Source organism: Pelecanus crispus, chromosome 29 (assembly GCF_030463565.1).
Source record: "Pelecanus crispus isolate bPelCri1 chromosome 29, bPelCri1.pri, whole genome shotgun sequence".
Lineage (NCBI taxonomy): Eukaryota > Metazoa > Chordata > Aves > Pelecaniformes > Pelecanidae > Pelecanus > Pelecanus crispus.
Genome location: NC_134671.1, coordinates 1,264,889 through 1,286,726, shown reverse-complemented (window position 1 = coordinate 1,286,726; position 21,838 = coordinate 1,264,889).

Sequence of the window (21,838 nt, the reverse complement as noted above, 5' to 3'; positions counted from 1 at the left end):
CCCGGTACACACCACCTCCCAAAGTGCAAACGTCCAAGCCATTTCTCCCATACGATAGGCCTAAGGGCTTAGAGCTGTTGCTGGTCCTCACCTTCCCTTGACACCGCTTTCACAGACAAACACACTCTGGCCATCTGCCTTTGCCTTGCCTCCCAGCACTCCCAACACACTCTCACTCTCGGCACAGACCACCTCCCAAAATGCCACCACCAAACCGATTTCTGACACACGCTACATCTAAGAGCTTAGAGCTGTTGCTGGTCCTCACCTTCCCTTGACACCGCTTTCACAGCCAGACACACTCTGGCCATCTGCCCTGGCTTTGCCTCCCAGCACTCCCAACACACATTCTCAGGCTCAATCTCACTCTCACTCCCGGCACACACCACCTCCCAAAGTGAAAATACCCAAGGCATTTCTCCCATACGATAGGACTAAGGGCTTAGAGCTGTTGCTGGTCCTCATCTTCCCTTGACACCGCTTTCACAGCCAAACACACTCTGGCCATCTGCGCTGCCCTTGCCTCCCAGCACTCCCAAAACACATTCTCAAGCACGCTCACGCTCTCACTCTGACTCCCAGCACAGACCACCTCCCAAAGTGCAAATACCAAAGCCATTTCTGTACACGCTACATCTACAGGCTTAGAGCTGTTGCTGGTCCTCACCTTCCCTTGACACCGCTTTCACAGCAAAACACACTCTGCCCATCTACCCTGGCTTTCCCTCCCAGCACTCCCAATACATATTCTCAGGCTCACTATCACTCTCACTCCCGGCACAGACCACCTCCCAAAGTGCAAACGTCCAAGCCATTTCTCCCCTACGATAGGCCTAAGGGCTTAGAGCTGTTGCTGGTCCTCACCTTCCCTTGACACCGCTTTCACAGCCAAACACACTCTGGCCATCTGCCTTTGCCTTGCCTCCCAGCACTCCCAACACACTCTCACTCTCGGCACAGACCACCTCCCAAAGTGCAAACCTCCAAGCCATTTCTCCCATACGATAGGACTAAGGGCTTAGAGCTGTTGCTGGTCCTCACCTTCCCTTGACACCGCTTTCACAGACAAACACACTCTGGCCATCTGCCTTTAACTTGCCTCCCAGCACTCCCAACACACTCTCACTCCCGGCACACACCACCTCCCAAAGTGAAAATACCCAAGCGATTTCTGACACACGCTACATCTAAGGGCCTCGAGCTGTTGCTGGTCCTCACCTTCCCTTCACACCGCTTTCACAGCCAAACACACTCTGGCCATCTGCCTTTAACTTGCCTCCCAGCACTCCCAACACACATTCTCAGGTTCAATCTCACTCTCACTCCCGGCACACAACACCTCCCAAAGTGCAAATGTCCAAGCCATTTTTCCCCTACGATAGGCCTAAAGGCTTAGAGCTGTTGCTGGTCCTCACCTTCCCTTGACACCGCTTTCACAGCCAAACACACTCTGCCCATCTACCCTGGCTTTGCCTCCCAGCACTCCCAACACACATTCTCAGGCTCAATCTCACTCTCACTCCCGGCACACAACACCTCCCAAAGTGCAAACGTCCAAGCCATTTCTCCCATACGATAGGCCTAAGGGCTTAGAGCTGTTGCTGGTCCTCACCTTCCCTTGACACCGCTTTCACAGCCAAACACACTCTGCCCATCTGCCTTTGCCTCAACTCCCAGCACTCCCAAAAAACTCTCAGTCCCGGCACAAACCACCTCCCAAAGTGCAAACCCCCAAGCGATATCTGACAAACGCTAAATCTAAGGGCTTAGAGCTGTTGCTGGTCCTCACCTTCCCTTGACACCGCTTTCACAGCCAAACACACTCTGCCCATCTACCCTGGCTTTGCCTCCCAGCACTCCCAACACACATTCTCAGGCTCAATCTCACTCTCACTCCCGGCACACACCACCTCCCAAAGTGAAAATACCCAAGCCATTTCTCCCATACGATAGGCCTAAGGGCTTAGAGCTGTTGCTGGTCCTCACCTTCCCTTCACACCGCTTTCACAGCCAAACACACTCTGCCCATCTACCCTGGCTTTGCCTCCCAGCACTCCCAACACACATTCTCAGGCTCACTCTCACTCCCGGCACACAACACCTCCCAAAGTGCAAACCACCAAGCCATTTCTCCCATACGATAGGCCTAAGGGCTTAGAGCTGTTGCTGGTCCTCACCTTCCCTTGACACCGCTTTCACAGCCAAACACACTCTGCCAATCTACCCTGGCTTTCCCTCCCAGCACTCCCAACACACATTCTCAGGCTCAATCTCACTCTCACTCCCGGTACACACCACCTCCCAAAGTGCAAACGTCCAAGCCATTTCTCCCATACGATAGGCCTAAGGGCTTAGAGCTGTTGCTGGTCCTCACCTTCCCTTGACACCGCTTTCACAGCCAAACACACTCTGGCCATCTGCCTTTGCCTTGCCTCCCAGCACTCCCAACACACTCTCACTCTCGGCACAGACCACCTCCCAAAATGCCACCACCAAACCGATTTCTGACACACGCTACATCTAAGAGCTTAGAGCTGTTGCTGGTCCTCACCTTCCCTTGACACCGCTTTCACAGCCAGACACACTCTGGCCATCTGCCCTGGCTTTGCCTCCCAGCACTCCCAACACACATTCTCAGGCTCAATCTCACTCTCACTCCCGGCACACACCACCTCCCAAAGTGAAAATACCCAAGGCATTTCTCCCATACGATAGGACTAAGGGCTTAGAGCTGTTGCTGGTCCTCATCTTCCCTTGACACCGCTTTCACAGCCAAACACACTCTGGCCATCTGCGCTGCCCTTGCCTCCCAGCACTCCCAAAACACATTCTCAAGCACGCTCACGCTCTCACTCTGACTCCCAGCACAGACCACCTCCCAAAGTGCAAATACCAAAGCCATTTCTGTACACGCTACATCTACAGGCTTAGAGCTGTTGCTGGTCCTCACCTTCCCTTGACACCGCTTTCACAGCAAAACACACTCTGCCCATCTACCCTGGCTTTCCCTCCCAGCACTCCCAATACATATTCTCAGGCTCACTATCACTCTCACTCCCGGCACAGACCACCTCCCAAAGTGCAAACGTCCAAGCCATTTCTCCCCTACGATAGGCCTAAGGGCTTAGAGCTGTTGCTGGTCCTCACCTTCCCTTGACACCGCTTTCACAGCCAAACACACTCTGCCCATCTGCCTTTGCCTCAACTCCCAGCACTCCCAAAAAACTCTCAGTCCCGGCACAAACCACCTCCCAAAGTGCAAACCCCCAAGCGATATCTGACAAACGCTAAATCTAAGGGCTTAGAGCTGTTGCTGGTCCTCACCTTCCCTTGACACCGCTTTCACAGCCAAACACACTCTGCCCATCTACCCTGGCTTTGCCTCCCAGCACTCCCAATACACATTCTCAGGCTCAATCTCACTCTCACTCCCGGCACACACCACCTCCCAAAGTGAAAATACCCAAGCCATTTCTCCCATACGATAGGCCTAAGGGCTTAGAGCTGTTGCTGGTCCTCACCTTCCCTTCACACCGCTTTCACAGCCAAACACACTCTGCCCATCTACCCTGGCTTTGCCTCCCAGCACTCCCAACACACATTCTCAGGCTCACTCTCACTCCCGGCACACAACACCTCCCAAAGTGCAAACCACCAAGCCATTTCTCCCATACGATAGGCCTAAGGGCTTAGAGCTGTTGCTGGTCCTCACCTTCCCTTGACACCGCTTTCACAGCCAAACACACTCTGCCAATCTACCCTGGCTTTCCCTCCCAGCACTCCCAACACACATTCTCAGGCTCAATCTCACTCTCACTCCCGGTACACACCACCTCCCAAAGTGCAAACGTCCAAGCCATTTCTCCCATACGATAGGCCTAAGGGCTTAGAGCTGTTGCTGGTCCTCACCTTCCCTTGACACCGCTTTCACAGACAAACACACTCTGGCCATCTGCCTTTGCCTTGCCTCCCAGCACTCCCAACACACTCTCACTCTCGGCACAGACCACCTCCCAAAATGCCACCACCAAACCGATTTCTGACACACGCTACATCTAAGAGCTTAGAGCTGTTGCTGGTCCTCACCTTCCCTTGACACCGCTTTCACAGCCAGACACACTCTGGCCATCTGCCCTGGCTTTGCCTCCCAGCACTCCCAACACACATTCTCAGGCTCAATCTCACTCTCACTCCCGGCACACACCACCTCCCAAAGTGAAAATACCCAAGGCATTTCTCCCATACGATAGGACTAAGGGCTTAGAGCTGTTGCTGGTCCTCATCTTCCCTTGACACCGCTTTCACAGCCAAACACACTCTGGCCATCTGCGCTGCCCTTGCCTCCCAGCACTCCCAAAACACATTCTCAAGCACGCTCACGCTCTCACTCTGACTCCCAGCACAGACCACCTCCCAAAGTGCAAATACCAAAGCCATTTCTGTACACGCTACATCTACAGGCTTAGAGCTGTTGCTGGTCCTCACCTTCCCTTGACACCGCTTTCACAGCAAAACACACTCTGCCCATCTACCCTGGCTTTCCCTCCCAGCACTCCCAATACATATTCTCAGGCTCACTATCACTCTCACTCCCGGCACAGACCACCTCCCAAAGTGCAAACGTCCAAGCCATTTCTCCCCTACGATAGGCCTAAGGGCTTAGAGCTGTTGCTGGTCCTCACCTTCCCTTGACACCGCTTTCACAGCCAAACACACTCTGGCCATCTGCCTTTGCCTTGCCTCCCAGCACTCCCAACACACTCTCACTCTCGGCACAGACCACCTCCCAAAGTGCAAACCTCCAAGCCATTTCTCCCATACGATAGGACTAAGGGCTTAGAGCTGTTGCTGGTCCTCACCTTCCCTTGACACCGCTTTCACAGACAAACACACTCTGGCCATCTGCCTTTAACTTGCCTCCCAGCACTCCCAACACACTCTCACTCCCGGCACACACCACCTCCCAAAGTGAAAATACCCAAGCGATTTCTGACACACGCTACATCTAAGGGCCTCGAGCTGTTGCTGGTCCTCACCTTCCCTTCACACCGCTTTCACAGCCAAACACACTCTGGCCATCTGCCTTTAACTTGCCTCCCAGCACTCCCAACACACATTCTCAGGTTCAATCTCACTCTCACTCCCGGCACACAACACCTCCCAAAGTGCAAACGTCCAAGCCATTTTTCCCCTACGATAGGCCTAAAGGCTTAGAGCTGTTGCTGGTCCTCACCTTCCCTTGACACCGCTTTCACAGCCAAACACACTCTGCCCATCTACCCTGGCTTTGCCTCCCAGCACTCCCAACACACATTCTCAGGCTCAATCTCACTCTCACTCCCGGCACACAACACCTCCCAAAGTGCAAACGTCCAAGCCATTTCTCCCATACGATAGGCCTAAGGGCTTAGAGCTGTTGCTGGTCCTCACCTTCCCTTGACACCGCTTTCACAGCCAAACACACTCTGCCCATCTGCCTTTGCCTCAACTCCCAGCACTCCCAAAAAACTCTCAGTCCCGGCACAAACCACCTCCCAAAGTGCAAACCCCCAAGCGATATCTGACAAACGCTAAATCTAAGGGCTTAGAGCTGTTGCTGGTCCTCACCTTCCCTTGACACCGCTTTCACAGCCAAACACACTCTGCCCATCTACCCTGGCTTTGCCTCCCAGCACTCCCAATACACATTCTCAGGCTCAATCTCACTCTCACTCCCGGCACACACCACCTCCCAAAGTGAAAATACCCAAGCCATTTCTCCCATACGATAGGCCTAAGGGCTTAGAGCTGTTGCTGGTCCTCACCTTCCCTTCACACCGCTTTCACAGCCAAACACACTCTGCCCATCTACCCTGGCTTTGCCTCCCAGCACTCCCAACACACATTCTCAGGCTCACTCTCACTCCCGGCACACAACACCTCCCAAAGTGCAAACCACCAAGCCATTTCTCCCATACGATAGGCCTAAGGGCTTAGAGCTGTTGCTGGTCCTCACCTTCCCTTGACACCGCTTTCACAGCCAAACACACTCTGCCAATCTACCCTGGCTTTCCCTCCCAGCACTCCCAACACACATTCTCAGGCTCAATCTCACTCTCACTCCCGGTACACACCACCTCCCAAAGTGCAAACGTCCAAGCCATTTCTCCCATACGATAGGCCTAAGGGCTTAGAGCTGTTGCTGGTCCTCACCTTCCCTTGACACCGCTTTCACAGACAAACACACTCTGGCCATCTGCCTTTGCCTTGCCTCCCAGCACTCCCAACACACTCTCACTCTCGGCACAGACCACCTCCCAAAATGCCACCACCAAACCGATTTCTGACACACGCTACATGTAAGAGCTTAGAGCTGTTGCTGGTCCTCACCTTCCCTTGACACCGCTTTCACAGCCAGACACACTCTGGCCATCTGCCCTGGCTTTGCCTCCCAGCACTCCCAACACACATTCTCAGGCTCAATCTCACTCTCACTCCCGGCACACACCACCTCCCAAAGTGAAAATACCCAAGCCATTTCTCCCATACGATAGGACTAAGGGCTTAGAGCTGTTGCTGGTCCTCATCTTCCCTTGACACCGCTTTCACAGCCAAACACACTCTGGCCATCTGCGCTGCCCTTGCCTCCCAGCACTCCCAAAACACATTCTCAAGCACGCTCACGCTCTCACTCTGACTCCCAGCACAGACCACCTCCCAAAGTGCAAATACCAAAGCCATTTCTGTACACGCTACATCTACAGGCTTAGAGCTGTTGCTGGTCCTCACCTTCCCTTGACACCGCTTTCACAGCAAAACACACTCTGCCCATCTACCCTGGCTTTCCCTCCCAGCACTCCCAATACATATTCTCAGGCTCACTATCACTCTCACTCCCGGCACAGACCACCTCCCAAAGTGCAAACGTCCAAGCCATTTCTCCCCTACGATAGGCCTAAGGGCTTAGAGCTGTTGCTGGTCCTCACCTTCCCTTGACACCGCTTTCACAGCCAAACACACTCTGCCCATCTGCCTTTGCCTCAACTCCCAGCACTCCCAACACACTCTCACTATCGGCACACAACACCTCCCAAAGTGCAAACCTCCAAGCCATTTCTCCCATACGATAGGCCTAAGGGCTTCGAGCTGTTGCTGGTCCTCACCTTCCCTTGACACCGCTTTCACAGACAAACACACTCTGGCCATCTGCCTTTAACTTGCCTCCCAGCACTCCCAACACACTCTCACTCCCGGCACACACCACCTCCCAAAGTGAAAATACCCAAGCGATTTCTGACACACGCTACATCTAAGGGCTTCGAGCTGTTGCTGGTCCTCACCTTCCCTTCACACCGCTTTCACAGCCAAACACACTCTGGCCATCTGCCTTTAACTTGCCTCCCAGCACTCCCAACACACATTCTCAGGTTCAATCTCACTCTCACTCCCGGCACACAACACCTCCCAAAGTGCAAACGTCCAAGCCATTTTTCCCCTACGATAGGCCTAAAGGCTTAGAGCTGTTGCTGGTCCTCACCTTCCCTTGACACCGCTTTCACAGCCAAACACACTCTGCCCATCTACCCTGGCTTTGCCTCCCAGCACTCCCAACACACATTCTCAGGCTCAATCTCACTCTCACTCCCGGCACACAACACCTCCCAAAGTGCAAACCTCCAAGCCATTTCTCCCATACGATAGGCCTAAGGGCTTAGAGCTGTTGCTGGTCCTCACCTTCCCTTGACACCGCTTTCACAGCCAAACACACTCTGGCCATCTGCCTTTGCCTCAACTCCCAGCACTCCCAACACACATTCTCAGGCTCACTCTCACTCTGACTCCCGGCACAGACCACCTCCCAAAGTGCAAACCTCCAAGCCATTTCTCCCCTACGATAGGCCTAAGGGCTTAGAGCTGTTGCTGGTCCTCATCTTCCCTTGACACCGCTTTCACAGCCAAACACACTCTGCCCATCTGCCTTTGCCTCAACTCCCAGCACTCCCAAAAAACTCTCAGTCCCGGCACAAACCACCTCCCAAAGTGCAAACCCCCAAGCGATATCTGACAAACGCTAAATCTAAGGGCTTAGAGCTGTTGCTGGTCCTCACCTTCCCTTGACACCGCTTTCACAGCCAAACACACTCTGCCCATCTACCCTGGCTTTGCCTCCCAGCACTCCCAAAACACTCTCCGCGCACAGACCACATCCCAAAGTGCAAACCCCCAAGCGATATCTGACAAACGGTACATCAAAGGGCTTAGTGCTGTTGCTGGTCCTCACCTTCCCTTGACACCGCTTTCACAGCCAAACACACTCTGCCCATCTACCCTGGCTTTGCCTCCCAGCACTCCCAATACACATTCTCAGGCTCAATCTCACTCTCACTCCCGGCACACACCACCTCCCAAAGTGAAAATACCCAAGCCATTTCTCCCATACGATAGGCCTAAGGGCTTAGAGCTGTTGCTGGTCCTCACCTTCCCTTCACACCGCTTTCACAGCCAAACACACTCTGCCCATCTACCCTGGCTTTGCCTCCCAGCACTCCCAACACACATTCTCAGGCTCAATCTCACTCCCGGCACACAACACCTCCCAAAGTGCAAACCACCAAGCCATTTCTCCCATACGATAGGCCTAAGGGCTTAGAGCTGTTGCTGGTCCTCACCTTCCCTTGACACCGCTTTCACAGCCAAACACACTCTGCCCATCTACCCTGGCTTTGCCTCCCAGCACTCCCAACACACATTCTCAGGCTCAATCTCACTCTCACTCCCGGTACACACCACCTCCCAAAGTGCAAACGTCCAAGCCATTTCTCCCATACGATAGGCCTAAGGGCTTAGAGCTGTTGCTGGTCCTCACCTTCCCTTGACACCGCTTTCACAGACAAACACACTCTGGCCATCTGCCTTTGCCTTGCCTCCCAGCACTCCCAACACACTCTCACTCTCGGCACAGACCACCTCCCAAAATGCCACCACCAAACCGATTTCTGACACACGCTACATCTAAGAGCTTAGAGCTGTTGCTGGTCCTCACCTTCCCTTGACACCGCTTTCACAGCCAGACACACTCTGGCCATCTGCCCTGGCTTTGCCTCCCAGCACTCCCAACACACATTCTCAGGCTCAATCTCACTCTCACTCCCGGCACACACCACCTCCCAAAGTGAAAATACCCAAGCCATTTCTCCCATACGATAGGCCTAAGGGCTTAGAGCTGTTGCTGGTCCTCACCTTCCCTTGACACCGCTTTCACAGACAAACACACTCTGGCCATCTGCCTTTGCCTTGCCTCCCAGCACTCCCAACACACTCTCACTCTCGGCACAGACCACCTCCCAAAATGCCACCACCAAACCGATTTCTGACACACGCTACATCTAAGAGCTTAGAGCTGTTGCTGGTCCTCACCTTCCCTTGACACCGCTTTCACAGCCAGACACACTCTGGCCATCTGCCCTGGCTTTGCCTCCCAGCACTCCCAACACACATTCTCAGGCTCAATCTCACTCTCACTCCCGGCACACACCACCTCCCAAAGTGAAAATACCCAAGCCATTTCTCCCATACGATAGGCCTAAGGGCTTAGAGCTGTTGCTGGTCCTCACCTTCCCTTGACACCGCTTTCACAGCCAAACACACTCTGCCCATCTACCCTGGCTTTGCCTCCCAGCACTCCCAAAACACTCTCACTCCGGGCACAGACCACCTCCCAAAGTGCAAACCCCCAAGCGATATCTGACAAACGGTACATCAAAGGGCTTAGAGCTGTTGCTGGTCCTCACCTTCCCTTGACACCGCTTTCACAGCCAGACACACTCTGGCCATCTACCCTGGCTTTGCCTCCCAGCACTCCCAATACACATTCTCAGGCTCAATCTCACTCTCACTCCCGGCACACACCACCTCCAAAAATGAAAATACCCAAGCCATTTCTCCCATACGATAGGCCTAAGGGCTTAGAGCTGTTGCTGGTCCTCACCTTCCCTTGACACCGCTTTCACAGCCAAACACACTCTGCCCATCTACCCTGGCTTTGCCTCCCAGCACTCCCAACACACATTCTCAGGCTCACTCTCACTCTCACTCCCGGCACACAACACCTCCCAAAGTGCAAACCACCAAGCCATTTCTCCCATACGATAGGCCTAAGGGCTTAGAGCTGTTGCTGGTCCTCACCTTCCCTTGACACCGCTTTCACAGCCAAACACACTCTGCCCATCTACGCTGGCTTTCCCTCCCAGCACTCCCAACACACATTCTCAGGCTCAATCTCACTCTCACTCCCGGTACACACCACCTCCCAAAGTGCAAACGTCCAAGCCATTTCTCCCCTACGATAGGCCTAAGGGCTTAGAGCTGTTGCTGGTCCTCACCTTCCCTTGACACCGCTTTCACAGACAAACACACTCTGGCCATCTGCCTTTGCCTTGCCTCCCAGCACTCCCAACACACTCTCACTCTCGGCACAGACCACCTCCCAAAATGCCACCACCAAACCGATTTCTGACACACGCTACATCTAAGAGCTTAGAGCTGTTGCTGGTCCTCACCTTCCCTTGACACCGCTTTCACAGCCAGACACACTCTGGCCATCTGCCCTGGCTTTGCCTCCCAGCACTCCCAACACACATTCTCAGGCTCAATCTCACTCTCACTCCCGGCACACACCACCTCCCAAAGTGAAAATACCCAAGCCATTTCTCCCATACGATAGGCCTAAGGGCTTAGAGCTGTTGCTGGTCCTCACCTTCCCTTGACACCGCTTTCACAGACAAACACACTCTGGCCATCTGCCTTTGCCTTGCCTCCCAGCACTCCCAACACACTCTCACTCTCGGCACAGACCACCTCCCAAAATGCCACCACCAAACCGATTTCTGACACACGCTACATCTAAGAGCTTAGAGCTGTTGCTGGTCCTCACCTTCCCTTGACACCGCTTTCACAGCCAGACACACTCTGGCCATCTGCCCTGGCTTTGCCTCCCAGCACTCCCAACACACATTCTCAGGCTCAATCTCACTCTCACTCCCGGCACACACCACCTCCCAAAGTGAAAATACCCAAGCCATTTCTCCCATACGATAGGCCTAAGGGCTTAGAGCTGTTGCTGGTCCTCACCTTCCCTTGACACCGCTTTCACAGCCAAACACACTCTGCCCATCTACCCTGGCTTTGCCTCCCAGCACTCCCAAAACACTCTCACTCCGGGCACAGACCACCTCCCAAAGTGCAAACCCCCAAGCGATATCTGACAAACGGTACATCAAAGGGCTTAGAGCTGTTGCTGGTCCTCACCTTCCCTTCACACCGCTTTCACAGCCAAACACACTCTGCCCATCTACCCTGGCTTTGCCTCCCAGCACTCCCAACACACATTCTCAGGCTCAATCTCACTCTCACTCCCGGCACACACCACCTCCAAAAATGAAAATACCCAAGCCATTTCTCCCATACGATAGGCCTAAGGGCTTAGAGCTGTTGCTGGTCCTCACCTTCCCTTGACACCGCTTTCACAGCCAAACACACTCTGCCCATCTACGCTGGCTTTCCCTCCCAGCACTCCCAACACACATTCTCAGGCTCAATCTCACTCTCACTCCCGGTACACACCACCTCCCAAAGTGCAAACGTCCAAGCCATTTCTCCCCTACGATAGGCCTAAGGGCTTAGAGCTGTTGCTGGTCCTCACCTTCCCTTGACACCGCTTTCACAGCCAAACACACTCTGGCCATCTGCCTTTGCCTTGCCTCCCAGCACTCCCAACACACTCTCACTATCGGCACAGACCACCTCCCAAAGTGCAAACCTCCAAGCCATTTCTCCCATACGATAGGCCTAAGGGCTTAGAGCTGTTGCTGGTCCTCACCTTCCCTTGACACCGCTTTCACAGACAAACACACTCTGGCCATCTGCCTTTAACTTGCCTCCCAGCACTCCCAAATCACTCTCACTCCCGGCACACACCACCTCCCAAAGTGCAAACACCCAAGCGATTTCTGACACACGCTACATCTAAGAGCTTAGAGCTGTTGCTGGTCCTCACCTTCCCTTGACACCGCTTTCACAGCCAAACACACTCTGGCCATCTGCCTTTGCCTTGCCTCCCAGCACTCCCAACACACTCTCACTCTCGGCACAGACCACCTCCCAAAATGCCACCACCAAACCGATTTCTGACACACGCTACATCTAAGAGCTTAGAGCTGTTGCTGGTCCTCACCTTCCCTTGACACCGCTTTCACAGCCAGACACACTCTGGCCATCTGCCCTGGCTTTGCCTCCCAGCACTCCCAACACACATTCTCAGGCTCAATCTCACTCTCACTCCCGGCACACACCACCTCCCAAAGTGAAAATACCCAAGCCATTTCTCCCATACGATAGGCCTAAGGGCTTAGAGCTGTTGCTGGTCCTCACCTTCCCTTGACACCGCTTTCACAGCCAAACACACTCTGCCCATCTACCCTGGCTTTGCCTCCCAGCACTCCCAAAACACTCTCACTCCGGGCACAGACCACCTCCCAAAGTGCAAACCCCCAAGCGATATCTGACAAACGGTACATCAAAGGGCTTAGAGCTGTTGCTGGTCCTCACCTTCCCTTGACACCGCTTTCACAGCCAGACACACTCTGGCCATCTACCCTGGCTTTGCCTCCCAGCACTCCCAATACACATTCTCAGGCTCAATCTCACTCTCACTCCCGGCACACACCACCTCCAAAAATGAAAATACCCAAGCCATTTCTCCCATACGATAGGCCTAAGGGCTTAGAGCTGTTGCTGGTCCTCACCTTCCCTTGACACCGCTTTCACAGCCAAACACACTCTGCCCATCTACCCTGGCTTTGCCTCCCAGCACTCCCAACACACATTCTCAGGCTCACTCTCACTCTCACTCCCGGCACACAACACCTCCCAAAGTGCAAACCACCAAGCCATTTCTCCCATACGATAGGCCTAAGGGCTTAGAGCTGTTGCTGGTCCTCACCTTCCCTTGACACCGCTTTCACAGCCAAACACACTCTGCCCATCTACGCTGGCTTTCCCTCCCAGCACTCCCAACACACATTCTCAGGCTCAATCTCACTCTCACTCCCGGTACACACCACCTCCCAAAGTGCAAACGTCCAAGCCATTTCTCCCCTACGATAGGCCTAAGGGCTTAGAGCTGTTGCTGGTCCTCACCTTCCCTTGACACCGCTTTCACAGACAAACACACTCTGGCCATCTGCCTTTGCCTTGCCTCCCAGCACTCCCAACACACTCTCACTCTCGGCACAGACCACCTCCCAAAATGCCACCACCAAACCGATTTCTGACACACGCTACATCTAAGAGCTTAGAGCTGTTGCTGGTCCTCACCTTCCCTTGACACCGCTTTCACAGCCAGACACACTCTGGCCATCTGCCCTGGCTTTGCCTCCCAGCACTCCCAACACACATTCTCAGGCTCAATCTCACTCTCACTCCCGGCACACACCACCTCCCAAAGTGAAAATACCCAAGCCATTTCTCCCATACGATAGGCCTAAGGGCTTAGAGCTGTTGCTGGTCCTCACCTTCCCTTGACACCGCTTTCACAGACAAACACACTCTGGCCATCTGCCTTTGCCTTGCCTCCCAGCACTCCCAACACACTCTCACTCTCGGCACAGACCACCTCCCAAAATGCCACCACCAAACCGATTTCTGACACACGCTACATCTAAGAGCTTAGAGCTGTTGCTGGTCCTCACCTTCCCTTGACACCGCTTTCACAGCCAGACACACTCTGGCCATCTGCCCTGGCTTTGCCTCCCAGCACTCCCAACACACATTCTCAGGCTCAATCTCACTCTCACTCCCGGCACACACCACCTCCCAAAGTGAAAATACCCAAGCCATTTCTCCCATACGATAGGCCTAAGGGCTTAGAGCTGTTGCTGGTCCTCACCTTCCCTTGACACCGCTTTCACAGCCAAACACACTCTGCCCATCTACCCTGGCTTTGCCTCCCAGCACTCCCAAAACACTCTCACTCCGGGCACAGACCACCTCCCAAAGTGCAAACCCCCAAGCGATATCTGACAAACGGTACATCAAAGGGCTTAGAGCTGTTGCTGGTCCTCACCTTCCCTTCACACCGCTTTCACAGCCAAACACACTCTGCCCATCTACCCTGGCTTTGCCTCCCAGCACTCCCAACACACATTCTCAGGCTCAATCTCACTCTCACTCCCGGCACACACCACCTCCAAAAATGAAAATACCCAAGCCATTTCTCCCATACGATAGGCCTAAGGGCTTAGAGCTGTTGCTGGTCCTCACCTTCCCTTGACACCGCTTTCACAGCCAAACACACTCTGCCCATCTACGCTGGCTTTCCCTCCCAGCACTCCCAACACACATTCTCAGGCTCAATCTCACTCTCACTCCCGGTACACACCACCTCCCAAAGTGCAAACGTCCAAGCCATTTCTCCCCTACGATAGGCCTAAGGGCTTAGAGCTGTTGCTGGTCCTCACCTTCCCTTGACACCGCTTTCACAGCCAAACACACTCTGGCCATCTGCCTTTGCCTTGCCTCCCAGCACTCCCAACACACTCTCACTATCGGCACAGACCACCTCCCAAAGTGCAAACCTCCAAGCCATTTCTCCCATACGATAGGCCTAAGGGCTTAGAGCTGTTGCTGGTCCTCACCTTCCCTTGACACCGCTTTCACAGACAAACACACTCTGGCCATCTGCCTTTAACTTGCCTCCCAGCACTCCCAAATCACTCTCACTCCCGGCACACACCACCTCCCAAAGTGCAAACACCCAAGCGATTTCTGACACACGCTACATCTAAGAGCTTAGAGCTGTTGCTGGTCCTCACCTTCCCTTGACACCGCTTTCACAGCCAAACACACTCTGGCCATCTGCCTTTAACTTGCCTCCCAGCACTCCCAACACACATTCTCAGGTTCAATCTCACTCTCACTCCCGGCACACAACACCTCCCAAAGTGCAAACGTCCAAGCCATTTTTCCCCTACGATAGGCCTAAGGGCTTAGAGCTGTTGCTGGTCCTCACCTTCCCTTGACACCGCTTTCACAGCCAAACACACTCTGGCCATCTACCCTGGCTTTGCCTCCCAGCACTCCCAACACACATTCTCAGGTTGAATCTCATTCTCACTCCCGGCACACACCACCTCCCAAAGTGAAAATACCCAAGCGATTTCTGACACACGCTACATCTAAGGGCTTAGAGCTGTTGCTGGTCCTCACCTTCCCTTGACACCGCTTTCACAGCCAAACACACTCTGCCCATCTACCCTGGCTTTCCCTCCCAGCACTCCCAACACACATTGTCAGGCTCAATCTCACTCTCACTCCCGGCACACAACACCTCCCAAAGTGCAAACGTCCAAGCCATTTCTCCCATACGATAGGCCTAAGGGCTTAGAGCTGTTGCTGGTCCTCACCTTCCCTTGACACCGCTTTCACAGCCACACACACTCTGCCCATCTGCCTTTGCCTCAACTCCCAGCACTCCCAAAAAACTCTCAGTCCCGGCACAAACCACCTCCCAAAGTGCAAACCCCCAAGCGATATCTGACAAACGCTAAATCTAAGGGCTTAGAGCTGTTGCTGGTCCTCACCTTCCCTTGACACCGCTTTCACAGCCAAACACACTCTGCCCATCTACCCTGGCTTTGCCTCCCAGCACTCCCAATACACATTCTCAGGCTCAATCTCACTCTCACTCCCGGCACACACCACCTCCCAAAGTGAAAATACCCAAGCCATTTCTCCCATACGATAGGCCTAAGGGCTTAGAGCTGTTGCTGGTCCTCACCTTCCCTTGACACCGCTTTCACAGCCAAACACACTCTGCCCATCTACCCTGGCTTTGCCTCCCAGCACTCCCAACACACATTCTCAGGCTCACTCTCACTCCCGGCACACAACACCTCCCAAAGTGCAAACCACCAAGCCATTTCTCCCATACGATAGGCCTAAGGGCTTAGAGCTGTTGCTGGTCCTCACCTTCCCTTGACACCGCTTTCACAGCCAAACACACTCTGCCAATCTACCCTGGCTTTCCCTCCCAGCACTCCCAACACACATTCTCAGGCTCAATCTCACTCTCACTCCCGGTACACACCACCTCCCAAAGTGCAAACGTCCAAGCCATTTCTCCCATACGATAGGCCTAAGGGCTTAGAGCTGTTGCTGGTCCTCACCTTCCCTTGACACCGCTTTCACAGACAAACACACTCTGGCCATCTGCCTTTGCCTTGCCTCCCAGCACTCCCAACACACTCTCACTCTCGGCACAGACCACCTCCCAAAATGCCACCACCAAACCGATTTCTGACACACGCTACATCTAAGAGCTTAGAGCTGTTGCTGGTCCTCACCTTCCCTTGACACCGCTTTCACAGCCAGACACACTCTGGCCATCTGCCCTGGCTTTGCCTCCCAGCACTCCCAACACACATTCTCAGGCTCAATCTCACTCTCACTCCCGGCACACACCACCTCCCAAAGTGAAAATACCCAAGGCATTTCTCCCATACGATAGGACTAAGGGCTTAGAGCTGTTGCTGGTCCTCACCTTCCCTTGACACCGCTTTCACAGCCAAACACACTCTGCCCATCTACCCTGGCTTTCCCTCCCAGCACTCCCAACACACATTCTCAGGCTCAATCTCACTCTCACTCCCGGCAGAGACCAGCAAACAAAGTGCCAACACTGAAGCCATTTCTTCCATACAATAGGCCTAAAAGCTTAGAGCTGTTGCTGGTCCTCACCTGCCCTTGACACCGCTTTCACAGCCAAACACACTCTGGCCATCTGCCTTTGCCTTGCCTCCCAGCACTCCCAACACACTCTCACTATCGGCACAGACCACCTCCCAAAGTGCAAACCTCCAAGCCATTTCTCCCATACGATAGGCCTAAGGGCTTAGAGCTGTTGCTGATCCTCACCTTCCCTTGACACCGCTTTCACAGACAAACACACTCTGGCCATCTGCCTTTAACTTGCCTCCCAGCACTCCCAAATCACTCTCACTCCCGGCACACACCACCTCCCAAAGTGCAAACACCCAAGCGATTTCTGACACACGCTACATCTAAGAGCTTAGAGCTGTTGCTGGTCCTCACCTTCCCTTGACACCGCTTTCACAGCCAAACACACTCTGGCCATCTGCCTTTAACTTGCCTCCCAGCACTCCCAACACACATTCTCAGGTTCAATCTCACTCTCACTCCCGGCACACAACACCTCCCAAAGTGAAAATACCGAAGCCATTTCTCCCATACGATAGGCCTAAGGGCTTAGAGCTGTTGCTGGTCCTCACCTTCCCTTGACACCGCTTTCACAGCCAAACACACTCTGCCCATCTACCCTGGCTTTGCCTCCCAGCACTCCCAACACACATTCTCAGGTTGAATCTCATTCTCACTCCCGGCACACACCACCTCCCAAAGTGAAAATACCCAAGCGATTTCTGACACACGCTACATCTAAGGGCTTAGAGCTGTTGCTGGTCCTCACCTTCCCTTGACACCGCTTTCACAGCCAAACACACTCTGCCCATCTACCCTGGCTTTCCCTCCCAGCACTCCCAACACACATTCTCAGGCTCAATCTCACTCTCACTCCCGGCAGAGACCAGCAAACAAAGTGCCAACACTGAAGCCATTTCTTCCATACAATAGGCCTAAAAGCTTAGAGCTGTTGCTGGTCCTCACCTTCCCTTGACACCGCTTTCACAGCCAAACACACTCTGCCCATCTACCCTGGCTTTGCCTCCCAGCACTCCCAATACACATTCTCAGGCTCAATCTCACTCTCACTCCCGGCACACACCACCTCCCAAAGTGAAAATACCCAAGCCATTTCTCCCATACGATAGGCCTAAGGGCTTAGAGCTGTTGCTGGTCCTCACCTTCCCTTCACACCGCTTTCACAGCCAAACACACTCTGCCCATCTACCCTGGCTTTGCCTCCCAGCACTCCCAACACACATTCTCAGGCTCACTCTCACTCCCGGCACACAACACCTCCCAAAGTGCAAACCACCAAGCCATTTCTCCCATACGATAGGCCTAAGGGCTTAGAGCTGTTGCTGGTCCTCACCTTCCCTTGACACCGCTTTCACAGCCAAACACACTCTGCCAATCTACCCTGGCTTTCCCTCCCAGCACTCCCAACACACATTCTCAGGCTCAATCTCACTCTCACTCCCGGTACACACCACCTCCCAAAGTGCAAACCTCCAAGCCATTTCTCCCATACGATAGGCCTAAGGGCTTAGAGCTGTTGCTGGTCCTCACCTTCCCTTGACACCGCTTTCACAGACAAACACACTCTGGCCATCTGCCTTTGCCTTGCCTCCCAGCACTCCCAACACACTCTCACTCTCGGCACAGACCACCTCCCAAAATGCCACCACCAAACCGATTTCTGACACACGCTACATCTAAGAGCTTAGAGCTGTTGCTGGTCCTCACCTTCCCTTGACACCGCTTTCACAGCCAGACACACTCTGGCCATCTGCCCTGGCTTTGCCTCCCAGCACTCCCAACACACATTCTCAGGCTCAATCTCACTCTCACTCCCGGCACACACCACCTCCCAAAGTGAAAATACCCAAGGCATTTCTCCCATACGATAGGCCTAAGGGCTTAGAGCTGTTGCTGGTCCTCACCTTCCCTTGACACCGCTTTCACAGCCAAACACACTCTGCCCATCTACCCTGGCTTTCCCTCCCAGCACTCCCAACACACATTCTCAGGCTCAATCTCACTCTCACTCCCGGCAGTGACCAGCAAACAAAGTGCCAACACTGAAGCCATTTCTTCCATACAATAGGCCTAAAAGCTTAGAGCTGTTGCTGGTCCTCACCTTCCCTTGACACCGCTTTCACAGACAAACACACTCTGGCCATCTGCCTTTGCCTTGCCTCCCAGCACTCCCAACACACTCTCACTATCGGCACAGACCACCTCCCAAAGTGCAAACCTCCAAGCCATTTCTCCCATACGATAGGCCTAAGGGCTTAGAGCTGTTGCTGGTCCTCACCTTCCCTTGACACCGCTTTCACAGCCAAACACACTCTGCCCATCTACCCTGGCTTTGCCTCCCAGCACTCCCAAAACACTCTCACTCCGCGCACAGACCACCTCCCAAAGTGCAAACCCCCAAGCGATATCTAACAAACGGTACATCAAAGGGCTTAGAGCTGTTGCTGGTCCTCACCTTCCCTTGACACCGCTTTCACAGCCAGACACACTCTGGCCATCTACCCTGGCTTTGCCTCCCAGCACTCCCAATACACATTCTCAGGCTCAATCTCACTCTCACTCCCGGCACACACCACCTCCAAAAATGAAAATACCCAAGCCATTTCTCACATACGATAGGCCTAAGGGCTTAGAGCTGTTGCTGGTCCTCACCTTCCCTTGACACCGCTTTCACAGCCAAACACACTCTGCCCATCTACCCTGGCTTTGCCTCCCAGCACTCCCAACACACATTCTCAGGCTCACTCTCACTCTCACTCCCGGCACACAACACCTCCCAAAGTGCAAACGTCCAAGCCATTTCTCCCCTACGATAGGCCTAAGGGCTTAGAGCTGTTGCTGGTCCTCACCTTCCCTTGACACCGCTTTCACAGCCAAACACACTCTGGCCATCTGCCTTTGCCTTGCCTCCCAGCACTCCCAACACACTCTCACTATCGGCACAGACCACCTCCCAAAGTGCAAACCTCCAAGCCATTTCTCCCATACGATAGGCCTAAGGGCTTAGAGCTGTTGCTGGTCCTCACCTTCCCTTGACACCGCTTTCACAGACAAACACACTCTGGCCATCTGCCTTTAACTTGCCTCCCAGCAGTCCCAAATCACTCTCACTCCCGGCACACACCACCTCCCAAAGTGCAAACACCCAAGCGATTTCTGACACACGCTACATCTAAGAGCTTAGAGCTGTTGCTGGTCCTCACCTTCCCTTGACACCGCTTTCACAGCCAAACACACTCTGGCCATCTGCCTTTAACTTGCCTCCCAGCACTCCCAACACACATTCTCAGGTTCAATCTCACTCTCACTCCCGGCACACAACACCTCCCAAAGTGCAAACGTCCAAGCCATTTTTCCCCTACGATAGGCCTAAGGGCTTAGAGCTGTTGCTGGTCCTCACCTTCCCTTGACACCGCTTTCACAGCCAAACACACTCTGCCCATCTACCCTGGCTTTGCCTCCCAGCACTCCCAACACACATTCTCAGGTTGAATCTCATTCTCACTCCCGGCACACACCACCTCCCAAAGTGAAAATACCCAAGCGATTTCTGACACACGCTACATCTAAGGGCTTAGAGCTGTTGCTGGTCCTCACCTTCCCTTGACACCGCTTTCACAGCCAAACACACTCTGCCCATCTACCCTGGCTTTCCCTCCCAGCACTCCCAACACACATTGTCAGGCTCAATCTCACTCTCACTCCCGGCAGAGACCAGCAAACAAAGTGCCAACACTGAAGCCATTTCTTCCATACAATAGGCCTAAAAGCTTAGAGCTGTTGCTGGTCCTCACCTGCCCTTGACACCGCTTTCACAGCCAAACACACTCTGGCCATCTGCCTTTGCCTTGCCTCCCAGCACTCCCAACACACTCTCACTATCGGCACAGACCACCTCCCAAAGTGCAAACCTCCAAGCCATTTCTCCCATACGATAGGCCTAAGGGCTTAGAGCTGTTGCTGGTCCTCATCTTCCCTTGACACCGCTTTCACAGCCAAACACACTCTGGCCATCTGCCTTTGCCTCAACTCCCAGCACTCCCAAAAAACTCTCTGTCCCGGCACAAACCACCTCCCAAAGTGCAAACCCCCAAGCGATATCTGACAAACGGTACATCAAAGGGCTTAGAGCTGTTGCTGGTCCTCACCTTCCCTTGACACCGCTTTCACAGCCAAACACACTCTGCCCATCTACCCTGGCTTTGCCTCCCAGCACTCCCAACACACATTCTCAGGCTCACTCTCACTCTCACTCCCGGCACACAACACCTCCCAAAGTGCAAACCACCAAGCCATTTCTCCCATACGATAGGCCTAAGGGCTTAGAGCTGTTGCTGGTCCTCACCTTCCCTTGACACCGCTTTCACAGCCAAACACACTCTGCCCATCTACCCTGGCTTTCCCTCCCAGCACTCCCAACACACATTGTCAGGCTCAATCTCACTCTCACTCCCGGTACACACCACCTCCCAAAGTGCAAACGTCCAAGCCATTTCTCCCATACGATAGGCCTAAGGGCTTAGAGCTGTTGCTGGTCCTCACCTTCCCTTGACACCGCTTTCACAGACAAACACACTCTGGCCATCTGCCTTTGCCTTGCCTCCCAGCACTCCCAACACACTCTCACTATCGGCACAGACCACCTCCCAAAGTGCAAACCTCCAAGCCATTTCTCCCATACGATAGGCCTAAGGGCTTAGAGCTGTTGCTGGTCCTCACCTTCCCTTGACACCGCTTTCACAGCCAAACACACTCTGCCCATCTACCCTGGCTTTGCCTCCCAGCACTCCCAACACACATTCTCAGGTTGAATCTCATTCTCACTGCCAGCACAGACCACCTCCCAAAGTGAAAATACCCAAGCGATTTCTGACACACGCTACATCTAAGGGCTTAGAGCTGTTGCTGGTCCTCACCTTCCCTTGACACCGCTTTCACAGCCAAACACACTCTGCCCATCTACCCTGGCTTTCCCTCCCAGCACTCCCAACACACATTCTCAGGCTCAATCTCACTCTCACTCCTGGCAGAGACCAGCAAACAAAGTGCCAACACAGAAGCCATT